The sequence below is a fragment of the Egretta garzetta genome, unplaced genomic scaffold, assembly GCF_000687185.1.
Source record: "Egretta garzetta isolate BGI_Z169 unplaced genomic scaffold, ASM68718v1 scaffold333, whole genome shotgun sequence".
In the NCBI taxonomy this organism is placed as follows: Eukaryota; Metazoa; Chordata; class Aves; order Pelecaniformes; family Ardeidae; genus Egretta; species Egretta garzetta.
This window is the reverse complement of record NW_009259179.1, coordinates 173,732-188,265: the sequence shown is the minus strand read 5'-3', so window position 1 is coordinate 188,265 and position 14,534 is coordinate 173,732.

Genomic DNA, 14,534 nt, shown 5'->3' with positions numbered 1-14,534 from the left:
AGGAGTAGGGAAGTGATCGTGCCCCTGTACTTGGTGCTGGTGAGGCTGCACCTTGAATACTGTGTTCAGTTTTGGGCCCCTCACTACAAGAAAGATATTGCATTGCTGGAACATGTCCAGAGGAGAGCAACCAAGCTGGTGAGGGGTCTGGAACACAAGTCATACGAGGAGCAGCTGAGGGAACAAGGGTTGTTTAGTCTGGAGAAGAGGAGGCTGAGGGGAGACCTTGTCGCCCTCTACAACTACCTGAAAGGAGGTTGTAGTGAGGTGGGTGTCAGCCTCTTCTCCCTGGTAACGGACAATAGGATGAGGGGAAATGGTTTGAAGTTGCACCAGGGCAGGTTTAGGCTAGACATTAGGAAAAACTTCTTCACCGAAAGGGTTGTCAGGCTCTGGAATGGGCTGCCCAGGGAGGTGGTCGAGTCCTCATCCCTGGAGGTATTTAAAAGGATAGGTGAGGTGCTTAGGGACATGGTTTAGTGGTGGGATGTCAGGGTTAGGTTAAAGGTTGGACTTGATGACCTTAAAGGTCTTTTCCAACCAAAGTGATTCTATGATTCTAATACAGCAGATAGCCCCATGCTATCACAAGTACAAATGACTTGGATGTGTGGTTCACCAAAAAGGGAGCAAGGGTGTGGGATTTAGGAGAACTAACATGCTTCCTCTTCTCTTTCCAGCAATCATCCTTTCCTAAACATAATGCAAACAAAATTGGGAGGATGGGGAAGATTACATCCCTAACAAGATTCTTCATGACATAGTGTCATGAATTATCACAGAGGAATTGCAGCCAGATAATATGCAAATAGTCATTAGTATTACAGAATACGTTATCAGGGCTTCTTCATTCTCGCAGGTTAGGAAAACAACTGGCTGGCCATCAGAGAATGAGCAAACAGTTCCTTGACACCTTCTTCCTCATTCCACATCCCCCCTCCCACCTGCTCTCATTTCTTCTCTCTGATTGCTCCGATGTCCTTTTTGATGAGGTACTAATAACAGCAAGGGTGCTAACCTACTTCTCTTCAAAATGTTAAAGTCACAGAGCATTGCCACGGTGCCAGGGGGCAGCTGCTGGTCAGGCAGTGGGTTACAGCAGAATGAGAGGGAGCGCACTCGCAAATTTTCTTTGGTTTTGCTTTGCTCTTTTCATTTGTGTTCAGGCACAAAGGAAACTGAGAGCAGGAAGGGGGAAGAGGAGAAGACATTGTTCAGAGAAGAACAGAAAAGAGCAACCAGTTGAAAACATTGGCACAAGCAGTTTCCAACCTGGCACTGTTTCATGTTTTGTGCGGATTACTCGCAGAGCATTTCTGAGCATGCCTCTGGGGTTGATAAGATGCAGTAGCAGCAAAGAAACTGGAGCCCAAACTCCACTCCCAGTGAAGGAATGAAAAATGAACTCTGTGTCTTCAAGCTTGCATGACTTAGCCCGATGGAGCGGGTTATTCTTTTACAGCTATAGCTGTTCTTTTCCCCATTTAGGAATGTCCTTCAGGAAGAACATAGCAGTAGGGCTAGCAAGCTGCAAATACCACGTTTTTATGTTAATGGCTAGCAACCCTTCTTATTTCTTTAAAAAGCAGTAAAAAACTGAACTCTATTTAGTGAAATTTGCTCATTTAAAATGGAGAAATAAAAGGTTGTAGCTCTGTTCTGCATATTGTCACAAGAAAGAAATATTTAGGAATATAAACCAAAATAGTTCAAAAGAGGTCATTCGACAGAAATCGAATGTTTCATATTGCTTTTAACTACGTGGACTAAACGAGGGAAGTTTTGGAATGAAATGTCATTACAAGACAGGTCAGAGTGATCGGTCACTAAAACATTGCCCTCACTCTGCATTTTCTGACAATGTAAGGTACTCTCTTAGATCTGATCTACCCCGCTCTCTCTCACACATGCACGCATGCAGAGGATATTTTCTAGGTAATTCTTACATTCCAGTTCGCTTGTACTGAAAAGATGTCAGAAAAAAAGTCAAGTTGGCAAGTCTATTTTGTGAGTATATGTGCTTTCTTCCTATGCAGGTATGAACAGCCTACATCTAAAATGGTCTCTTTGGGAAGAAAAAAACCAACATCCTTTGTGTTAATTTAAAGGTATAGAAGAATTACTTATTCCTTTCCCTAAATTCAAAGAATCAAACAGCTCCAGCCTTGTACTTTGGGCAAAAAGAATATCCGCTTGCCGTACTTTTTATTTTGTATATATCAGAAAGGCCTGATCTGTTATTAAACCCAGCTGAATACATGTGTTTTACTTCACATGAGCCTTCACTGTCTCGCCTCTATTGCAATTGCTGTGAGATAGGTTCTAAGACATTAGCCAAAAGCAATGTTTTCTTAAGAAAAGGGCCGAGAACTACCTAATCTCTCTGAAAATTGTTCTGAGAACTCATTTATTTAGCCCAGGAATCTTCTGTCAGATGCCAATAACATCCACAAAGACTTGAATCAGATTATGTGAAAGGACTTTCTCTCAATAAAATTAAGGTTTGAACCCCTCTCTGGTACATTGTTCCTGCCAGCAGCTCCTTGAATTTTAAATGTGCTCTCCCTGGTGACTTTTGGAGATGTCATTTCCCTGGTACAGCTCACAGAAGTCCTTGAGAATATGGGCTCGCTACTGTCTTTTTATTTAGGAAAACGGGAAAAGCATGTTAAAAAGACACATGAAAATCAGGCATACCTATTTATGTACAAGAATATTAAGACACAAGTGGGCCCCTAGAGTTTACCTACTGCACAGCCACGGCTAAGCACCATCTGCTTTACATAGGAGCAGCTTTCTAGGGCATCAGTGCGGTGGAAAATGGAGCATGGTGCAGAGATGCTAACACTGACTTGTCCACATTGTATATGACAGCACCATGCAGAGAAAATTGTTTGGTCCTTAGCACCTCTCAAAAGGGCTTGATAACTCTGTAGCAGCTTAGGAGCAGCTGTCCCTGCTTCTGTTTCCACAGGTAATGCAGACTTTGGTAAGCAAGCTTCCCTGCATTGAGAGGGACAGACCATGCCTTTAGTCTCTCTGCAAAGGCTGCCCCTCCTTCCATATCTAATCAGCTCATTTTGGAAGAACTGGTTTGTCAGGCCCTATATTAATGTTGAGCTAGTTGGTTTTGTACTGGGATATCAGCTCTTCTTCTGCTGTCTTACAGGAACTAGAGTCACCATCTGTCACATCTCCATACAGTGAATTCTGTGCTGCTAACAGTCTGGCTATCGCTGACTGCAGAGTTCATAGCACTGCTATTTCAACGAACAACCATTATCTGGGACCCTCTGTCTATACAGATGTAATTTAAACACTTCTAAGGACTGTGTTTGTGCTCCAGAGAACCAATCCACAACGTTCTACTGATCTTGGAGTTTGATGCCAAGTCCGAATCTGTTATTCATAATCTCGAAGTCATTTGTTCCGTGGCATATCCAGCACATGTTCTCAGACCCCCTCTCGAGTTCAGTACCAATGGTTCTCTCTGACCACCTTTGCACTTCCAAAACAAGTCTCACCCCCAGTGTTGAAACCTAGCTGGTAGACTTCATGATACAAACAATATTGTCAGCTGGGTAAATGAAGCTGTCCAGAGATACTTATTTTCCATCTTCAGAGGGGAATGGTGGCAGAAAATTCTCTCTCTTGGACTCCTCTGAGCTTGAGTTTATATCATGATCTTAAAGTCAATCTCATGATTTTCCAGTACGTCTACTTGCCAATCACACAGAGGAAACGTATCCTCCTCAGCAAGGAAGACTGCTTATTAGGCTTCACAATTCAACCAAAGGCCAAACAAGAACAGGAAAGATCGGATAGAGTCATATTATATCCTTTTTCTGATGAAAACATTTGTGTTGGCTACCGTCCTAAGAACTGTCAAAGTGATTGCTGTAGGAGCGTACCATATGGATTTATGATCTACTTCTGTTCAAGTGGAAATACTGTATGCACTCCCTTGAAAAGGATTGGGAATTGGTATTTTGACAGAACACCTCAGAAAAACACTATGTCACGAAACACAGTACAAAATAAAAACAATATAGTAGTTAATGGTTCTTTTATTTTACATTTTCTTTCTTCCTTGAGAAACAATGTAGTTTCAAAGTAGCTTATGTATAAATCTCTTTAAAAAATCCCTCTTTGATATCACTCCATTTCCTCTCCTTTGCCTTTCTCTCTTTGCTTCCTGTGCTCCTTTATGGGGTTTAGCAAGTTTCAGTAGAGTTCCTCTGCTGCTGTGAATCTTAATGCTGTTCTCAGGCAGCATTTTCAATCCATCAGAAACTGTACAGCTGCATATGTGCACCACAGCAGGAAGATTTATGGGTTCCTATTTTTAGGATTTCATGTTTTGGCACCTCCATGCTGTTCATTTGCCCAAACTGTATTCTGATAATTAAACCTTAAGACCTAAATTATAATGTACTTAGGGATGTTCAGCCAATGAAGTAATACTATTTTCTGAACATTTCTTGCTTGCATGAATTTATAGATGAAATAGCTTTCTTGTGAAGTAAAGATAGTATAATGCTATATTTTTCATTTTGAAAGGAAAACATACATTGCTTTTTACTAATCTTTCAATATACAGTTATGTTATTTTTTGTTATTTTGATACATTTTATATATGTATACACTTGATTTCAATGATACAATAGTTTCTAGCTTGAAAAACTCTGCATGAGGATTTTTTTAAACAGACACACCATCTTGGGGAACCTCCTTTGTAGAGGCTAAGCAACAGTTGAAGATACGAAAGGAAAGCAGCAGAATAAGTTTTATGCCAAAATGGCATTGCCAGCCACTGGAAACTGTTTTGTCTGTAAGCTGAATCCAAGCTTGCTTATGTTAGTATCCATCTTGCATTTTGGCACATAGTATCTTTCTTAATTAGCCTTGTTTTGCAGTCTGTCTTAAAACAATACACTCAACCTTTAACTCTTTTGCCACCCCTAAGTGCTGTTTACCTTAACATAATACAAGAAAATCACTTAATGATCATCGCATGCAGTCTCATTTTACCTAGAAGTTGGGTTCTCAGTTATTTATGTCGTGGTTTAACCCAGCTGGCAACTAAGCACCACACAGCCGCTTGCTCACTCCCCCCTCCCTCAGTGGAATGGGGGAGAGAATCGGGAAGGAGAAGAAAGGTTAGAGCCACGGGCTGAGATAAAGACAGTTTAATAAGAGAAAATAATAATAATAGTAATAATGAGAATGGTAACAGAATATACAGAATATACAAAACAAACGATGCACAACGCAACTGCTCACCACCCGCTGACCAATACCCAGCCCATCCCAAGCTGTGATCAGTCCCTGAGCAGTGATCAGTCCCCAAGCAACTGACCAACCAACCCCCCCCGAGCATGACGTTATATGGTATGGAATAGCCCTTTGGTCACTTTGGGTTAGCTGTGCTAGCTGTGCTCCCTCCCAGCTTGTTATGCACCTGGCCGAGCAGGAGAAGCTCAAAAAGTCCTTGAGTAGTCTGAGCACTACTTGGCAACAACTAAAACCATCAGTGTGTTATCAACATTCTTGTAGTACTAAATCCAAAGCACAGCACTATGCTAGCTACTATGAAGAAAATTAACTTTATCCCAGCCGAAACCAGGACAATTTAGTACATATTGATTAATAATATAGCACAACATTGATTCTCATCCACAAATTACCACCAATTTTCTTGACTGAAAGTGTTAAGAGTGAAAATGAAATTGTTTGAAAATGTTTAAAACTTTTGCGTTAAGATGGTGCTATTACAAAGTTAAGATTTTTTTTTTTTTTAAATGGAAGACCACTTTAGGGCTCATGAAAAATGAAAATGAGAAACAGAGGAGAAATCCTTGATGCAGAACGTAGAAAAAAACAGAGTTCAGTAAAGCAGCAAGAAATTAAGCCATTTGAATCCAAGAAACCTGTAATGCAGTGAGTTTAGGACTAGGGGAGGACTAAGTTAAATTTCTCATCTTATTAGGATTATGCATATTGAATGAAGAAATAGAATAGAACAGAAAGCAAGTCTTACTAACAGCTCGGAATTCCCAGGCATTGAAATGAGATGAGGGGATGAGAAAGGCTGAACTGGAAAAGGCTAAAAAGACACATTTGGGGCATGTTAATACAGACAGTACTGTAGGCTGAATCCTCCCCCTCCAGTTAACACACAGGGAAACCTGGACATGAATCTTTGTCCTTCTCCATTTAATGGGAAAATAGCTTGTTCTGTAGCCCTGTCTCCTTTGCTTATGGGACAATAAAGAAGGCACTTGTTAAATCTTTACTTTGAGAGAAAAGTAGACATCAGAGACTAGAAAAACTCAATGGTGTGAGAAGGGAAGTAGTTGTAAAGAATCATGGAAACATTATCTGGCTAAGTGAACCAGAATGATCGCCAAAACTGCTGTCTTTATTTCTGCTTCACTGCCAAGCCCTGCAACTAGATCCCTTATCATTCTCCCACCTGGCCTCCTGCATAAAAAAATGTAAAGAGAATTAATCGCAGAAGATGGGTTCTTCCTTTCAGTCCTGAGAAATTTAGGTAAAAATGATACACTGCATTTTTGGCCTTTACTACCTTTTCTAGAAATCCCAGGGCTACCACAGCCCAAGGGTAGTGATGCCAGTGTGAATTCATAGAGCTGTTTAACTAACAAGGTAAAAGTGTCATGAAAACCTTCTGTGAATCCCAATTATTCTGCCTGGTTTTGGAACAGATCTTTCTGAACAGAAAAAAGGAGAAGGTTGAGGGCATCCTTGTGCAGACAGTAGCTCTTTTCTCACTCCCCACTGTGGTTTCCAAGGTGCTGCCATTTGGACGACTGTATCATGCATTTCTTACTGTAAGGTACTGCTGGGTTGCTTTCCACTTTCAGAACTAGGGATAATACCACCATTTTCAAGTGAACATTTTTTCAAATCCATTTGGTAGGAAGTAGTAACTTTTTCCTTCTGGAGATGCAAAGTTTCCATGCACTGGGAACTTGGGAGCTGGAGGAGCTCTAAAACTAAGTTATGAAACAGTACTATGCTCAAAATGACCCAAACTCCATCTAAAGCCAAAAGCAAAATATCTCTGATACCTGAGAGCATTAGTAAGTTATTCTAGATTATCAGGTTCATTTTCAGGTAGTAGTTTTAATATATGAAATGAACCATATCTGAGAACATGCTGTTGCTTCCTAGTGTGATACTACTGTTTCTGGGCTTATATAGGTGTGTTTCATGGCTCAAATACTCTGAGAAGATTTTTTTTTTCCCCAAAACAAATCCTCTCCCCATTTTCCATTACCAGAATGGGAGTGAGTATATTGCCTGTGTATGTCTTATACAGCTCTTTTGTTTTGAGGCTTTTCAATCTGGATCTCTTGAGAACCTCCTGAGACTGATGACTAGCCTGCTGACAATGAGCCCAGGTGATCTAATAGACCCAAACATCAACAAACAGGATTATGGAGGTGTGAAGTGAAGATATCTGCTATTTCATGTTATGAATTTTTAAATTATGTCATTTCATGGAGATTTCAAGTCAGCCATGAATGACCATGTAATCCAAAACAATCTATGACTGGATGGCTGGAAAATGAGCTGAGAAACTAACACATCTGAGTTTCATCATGGACACACAGTAGTGAAAAACAGCTTTCATGAAGGACAACGCCTCCTATGCTGCTGACAACTCTTTCTTTGCAAAACAAGGGGTCTGACGTGCATCACAAGTCAACAGGTCAGGGGAGGTGGTCCTTCCTCCCTTCTCTGCACTGGTGAGGCCACACCTGGAGTGCTGTGTCCAGTTCTGGGCTCCCCTGTACATGAGAGACATGGATATACTGGAGACAGTCCAGTAACAGCCACAAAGATGATTAAGGGACTAGAATATCTCTCATATGAAGAATGGCTGAGAGCTGGGACTGTGCAGCCTCACGAAGAGAAGGTTCTGGAGGGATCTTATCCATGTATGTAAATACACGAAGGGAGGATATAAAGAAGATGGAGCCAGGCTCTTTTCAGTGGCGCTCAGTGACAGGGCAATAGGCCATGGGCAGAGACTGAAACACACAGGGTTCCCTCGGAAAATCAGGAAACACCTTCTACTGTGAGGGTGACCAAGCACCAGCACAAGTTGCTCCTTGGAAGTATTCAAAAGCTGTTTAGACATGATACTGGGCAACTGGCTCTAGGTGGCCCTGCTTCAACAGGGGATTGGACCAGATGACCTCCAGAGTTCCCTTGCAACCTCAACCCTTCTGTGGTTCTGTGAACAGCTGGCACTGCTGGGTACCTCCAGCCAGCAGACAGATTGTGTTTCAAAGGACTTCACATTCCAAGTGTCTGAGCTTAGTCAGTGCTTTTGAGGAGAAAGCCTTTTGCCCCAGTAGAAACCCCTGTCTCTGTTTTCTGCATATTCACTCCAATAATTCAGGCAAGTGCTTTTTTTCTTCACTACATAGCATGTCAAGAGTAGAATAACACTGCAGCTCTGCTTAAAGAAGACCTAGTTGCTTTAGTTTGGGAACAACTGTGGAAAGATAGGTTTAAAAGTCCCTGCTCTGGTTTTCAGTGCTGGAATTTAAAGAAGTACATGACACAGCAATTGTATAAGTTGCTCAGATACTTACACCATCAACTTCCAAAGAGATGGTTGGTACCAATCTATATCCATCTATTTGACTGGTAACGAGATATAGTAGACTGAGCATTGAGATGCATAGGGAAACTAGTTATTGTTTAATTCTAGTTAGGTGACAGCACAAATCCTACCCATGCCTTTATTTCCTTTCAGCAAAATAAGAATGTTTCTCTATGTCACATTGTTGTATTACTTGATATTAGACAGAGAAAATGCTAGATGCATCGTGAGTACTTCTAGTGTTATCAGCCCGTTATTACATGTGCTACATAGTGAAGGGGATTTTAAAACAGATTTTCAGATTAAGTGATCCTGATATTCTCTTCTGTCCTTAAAAATGTGTAAATCCATTTGACTGAAGTTACACTCTTCAGGAAAGAGGGCATCTAAGGAGGGTGTTCCACAGTCCTTTATTTACCAGGAGACTATTCCTTCCTAAATTGAAAAGTTCAGGGCATCCCTGCAACAGCTAATATCCATATATGAGGTCTATTACAAAAGCTAGAAAACTATTATTGCAAGGTAACATGGATAATTTATCAAAACAACATATTTATGGGCGAGAATATTTATGGCAATGTAACCTATGGACAGCAAATCTGCAGAGCTGTCATTGCATCCTTTGAGACCACTAATCAAAGTTGGCAGAAGGGACCAAGGTATAAAGAATATACTTTCTCAGAGTCCCCCGGCTAGATTGTAGACAGGATTTTTTTTGTGCTCTAACCTTCATCTTGTCTAGAGGTGACAGGAGGACAGTTGTTATTAGCTATAGAAGACTTTCTGTGAGCTTGGTTTGTTGGTGCTTCCTCTTTTCTGGCTTTATATCAATGACACATAATATCTCCAATGTCTCAGGCAACTCCTTTGATCATTATTGTATTCCAAAAAATATGCACCACGTGCATAAAATGTCAACAATTATTTAAGCACAATATCCTGCACTGTACAATAAAAACACTGACTACATGCAGAAGATGAGGAAATCTTCATTCTCTCTTTGAAATATTGTATTAAATAACCCTACAATGCCTTATTTCTATTTAAAGTCACACTAGTTGCTTCAGGGCATAATTGGCTGGTTCATTCTTCACTGCTGCCAGTTGTTTTACAAAATCATAAACCTGACTATATCTCTGTAGTCTCTGGTAATGCACAGGTACTGATGGGATTATGTTTTGTGAGAGTTCTCACGTTAATGACACAGACACTGAAATTTTTACTAAATCAGGGGATGTCTTTTTTGTTCTGTTGTGATCATAGTTTGGAGAAAGTTTGTACTATGACAGTTTTCAAATCCATTTGAAAACCAAGGGATATTTGTGTGAATTCATTAAAAACATATTCATTTCTTTTATAACCGTGTCTAATTATTTTCATTTGAAGTTGAATACTTATTTGCATTACTGCTGTTAACTATATATTGCTGGTTGGCATGAATAACTGAACAGAGAAAGGAAATAAAACCATGAAGTTCTAAGCTGATGTAAACTTCTTCTAAAAAGAGAAACAATAAGTATTTGTGTTATCTGTATACACCTATATATAGAATTTAATGCAATTACCATTGGCACCATGCCCAATAAAAGCCTGCTATTAAAAGCCACAGTTTTTAGGCTGCACCATGATACATGTATACCTGCTTTAATTCTTTCATAATTATTAAATTGTTCACAAGTTATCAATGCACTTTACATGCTAACATAAATATACATCTGGCTTAAAGATAGGACAATTTTATCTGACATATTTTAAAAATCTCAATTCTTAAATCAATTTTAAATCTGTCCAAAAGAGTCAGCTATATTATTTTTAAATTTACTCACTGCTTTGAGTGAACAGAAGCATGGGACTTTTTGTTCTTTCTAATATATTTCTCCAACAGCCTTCAAAGCATGGCAAGAATCGCTTTTAAACAAAGGATCCCTGTAGTGTGAAGAGCAGTTATCTCCATGTAATTAGAAATACATGCCTTTTTAGTTCACTAAAACAATTAAGGCAGAGTAAATATTGGGGACGTATGTACATTAATATACATTCCTATTTAAAAGAAAAATTTAATTTCATCTGCATTGCTGCTTTCATGCTTCTTGTGTAGCTATATCTTGAGATTTAAAATCCTTTATGTTGCAGATAGTTGCAATAACTGACACTTTCATCTCCCAAGTCCTACTTGGCTTCCTTCTCATTTCAATCATCTCAGGCCATTGCAGTTTATGAAGACAAATACATGTTTGAACTTTCTGTTGACTAGAATGCTTCATTAATTATGTTTATATAACATATAATAACTGAACAGAGGATGATGGAACAGTTCTAAAATGCGGTCTAGGAGCCTTGAAAGAAATACAGAAATGAAGACTTTTGGAAGGGGTGCAGAGGAACTTTGGGAATAAGGCTTAAAAGACAAGTATTTTCAGTGTTGTAATGTAACATGAGCACGCATACCTTGGTGGCTGATGTTAATGGCAGTGATAGAGGCTACAGGCTTCTCAGCCTCTTTTGGTACCTCTGTGATGAGAATTGATAGTAGGTGACACTAGAAGACTGCTCCAGAGGCTCCTAATGGTTTCTATTGGCTCCTTTTCTATTTAAACTTGGGTGATGGTGGAGCAGGAGTGGAAGTTTTTTATTTACAAGAATAAATTATTTTCTAAAAAAATTGTCCTCAACTTGACTGTGAACAAACACATGAAATCTTGAAATGCTCACAAACTGATAATCAGAAAATGTGTGTGAATTTAATAATCATATGTATTTGGCTTGCCAAACAGACGGCTCAGAAGAAATAAAAGTAACACTGTTTTTATGAGTCAGAAATTTGTCAGGATTGCATATTCCTCACAAACAGCTTTACTTGTCACATCATCAGTTTCCAAAAGTTCTAAATTTCTGGCCTTCTAAGTAATTTTTATTATTTCAGGAGAGCCCTAAAATTAGAGGGCCATCAACATGAGAGACTATAGATCAGTTTAAATGGTAACAGGAATTAGGTTCACTCTCATTGCTTTTACTAAGCTATTTCCCCAACACCATTTCTTTGGCCTTTTCCTCCCTTCTCTTCATATCCCTTCCAGCTTTTCCCTTTTACCACATGCAATTGTCTCCACTGTTAAGGTTTTTCACAGTCTGCATCATTTTGGAGTCCTTCCTGTGTAAAGAGGTTATGTCATGATGATTATCAGTTTTCATCTACCGCTTCTGATTTTTTCCAATAGGTGGTAAAAGAGGAATACACCTAGATAAGGTCTGCCAGGTGTTGGCAGCAAGAGTAGACTGCATCTCATTAAGTTTATTGTATGGTTTCCACAGAAATAATTTAGCGATGTAAAGATCAGTAGTGTCAGTGAGTGATGCAAAGTCAACATAACTGTAAGAGAATTGACACTACTGTAGCAAATGCACCTTGATGAATATCTTTAAAATTGTGGATTTGAAGAGTGGTCTATACTGTGATGATATACGAACTGAAAGAAGATTGTTTTGTGACCTTTCTGCATAGTCATCCTCTTCAAAGAATGTGAGTGAGTGTGGGTTTTTTAATCATGTATATGCCAATAAATACATTTCAGGTTAATTTTTCCTGTACCACCCAAATTGTCCAACAAAATCCAAACTGCACTCCCAGTTGAACTAGCTGGGCTTTGTGAATCAAATTATCACTGGTGGGTTGTGACTGAAGAGGTTACAGCATCACAGCCATTTGCTTGGCTGCTAACAATTGTTAATCAACCACTTAATACCACTTTCTGACATTAACTTTGATACCAGGCAAAGCAAGTTAAGCTCTCTGTAAGAGAGAGCCTCTCACTCAGTTAGCTGGGAATATATTTATAAGGCATGAAAATAGTGTGTCGAGATTTCAATATCATTGGTAAGCATTATGGATGAGGAAATAACCCCCACCAGACATGTCAGGAAGTGATTTGCTCTCAGTAATGCAGAGGGATTACAGTGTACAAAGAAATAATGTGCTTTGAAACTTCAGTAGGAAAGACTTTTTTTCCTTGAGAGAAAGATGTGCATATCCTTATGAATTAAATGCACTTCAGCACAGGGCAGAGGGGGGGGGGAGGGAAATTCAGTGCACGCCACAGAGAGCTGCAGAGTGTATTTTTGCCCTGTAAAGGGGTTGTACATGGTCTGATAAGGAATTTCAGGGTGTGTGACTGGACTGGGGGTGACGAGGGTGTAGAAAAGGGTTACAATTTACATCTGCTGTGCTCCCTTCTAGTTTGGCTGGGTGTGTGGAAACTAGCTGTGTTACCCAATGCTCCAGAGAGTTAGAGGCCATCGGAGTCCTTGAGAAAAATGCCACAAAATGTCCCAGTAGGAAACCCAGTTCTTGCCTGCCTGCCTGTCCAGCCAAGGCCTGAATGGTGCGTGCTCATGGTGGAGTCTTCATGTTGATTGAAAACTGTTGCTGATAGACATGTTTAAGCCCACTGCTGAAATGTAATATTGGGCTTTCAAAGATTTACAGTGTGCTGTGTGAAAGTTGCTTTGAGAACTTCACTTGGAAAGGGATGTTTTTGGATTCTCTTGCAGTATTTCAGATTGGTTGTCAAATATTACTGCAAAATCTCCATGAATTTTCATGGTGTCTCCATTTCTCGGGAAGAAGCAAGAAAATGCTAAGCCTTAAATCTTCTTGCAGCTTTCTCTGTATCAAAATATCAACATGACACAGAGCTCTCCCTTATGTCTATGAAGGAGCACAGTCATTAATGAACTTGAACCACTGTAAAACAGGTTAGTCTTCTACAGTAATGAGTGCAGTTTCTTTGGGCACTGCAATAATGGAATGTATATGCTAAATCTGACCTGCAGATAAGGTGAATTTAATTGGAAAATCATCATTGCCATATTTTAAGTAGGAGAGATAAAAGTTGAAAAAGAGAAACAATAACTAGCAGAGTCTGGAAGCAGTCTAGATTAGAGATTGCACATGACGTAGTCCTAAAATATTTCAGTCAGGAGTAGGTAAAGATGGATGATATATTTTAGCTAAACACTTTTTTTTTTCCTGCCATAAGAGGTAAATGTAGCTCTAATGACTCATTTGGCAAATTTGATTTCTTTTTCAAATTCTTCTTCTAAATTTCCTTAAACACTCCTACCTACCAGAATTAGTTCGTTGTTTTCAAACAAGCTGCTTTAACCTGGGAATGCAAAAGAATGTTTTCTTCTGAACTGAACTGAAATCAGTTAAAATGTTTCATTCAGACTGAAATTTTTTATGATGTTTGGATTGATTTTTATTTTGAAGCAAATTCAAAAGGATTGCAAAAAATCTAACCTGCTAGTAAATTAAAAGAAATTCCATAAACATCTTAGTTATTCACCTGCCAGAGTGGTAGAAAGTTACTGCTGTTGTGGTGATAAGGTTGGGTTAGTTTCTAGAAGGGAAAACATGAAGGAAACTAGACTGCAGATCAAATAAGAGGGATACTGAAAGAAAAATTGGGAAAATCCTTCTGCTTCTAATGGAAGGCTGCAAGAATTGGGCTGGCCCTAGCAAGACTGAGATAATGATAAAAGTGGGTGTAATACAAGTTTTTAAACTGTCGAGGTCTGTTAGAAAGTTCAGCCTCAAAATGCATCTGGAAAGAGTCCTAATCCCCTCTTCCAGTGAAAACAAAGAAATAATCCAGACTTTAAAAAATGTACAGATCCCACTTAGACGTATATATGTATATATCTTAACTTTCATCTCTGATAATCAGTTGCTGCTGAAACTTGAATTTTGAAAGACAAATATATTTTGATATTTTATTGAGATCACAGGATTTTTAAAACCTGGCTCATAATCTCCTCTGCTCATCAAACCGGGTACAATACTTTCAACGCTATATACGTTTCTAACTATTTGCTAACAGGCAGGTACTAGACT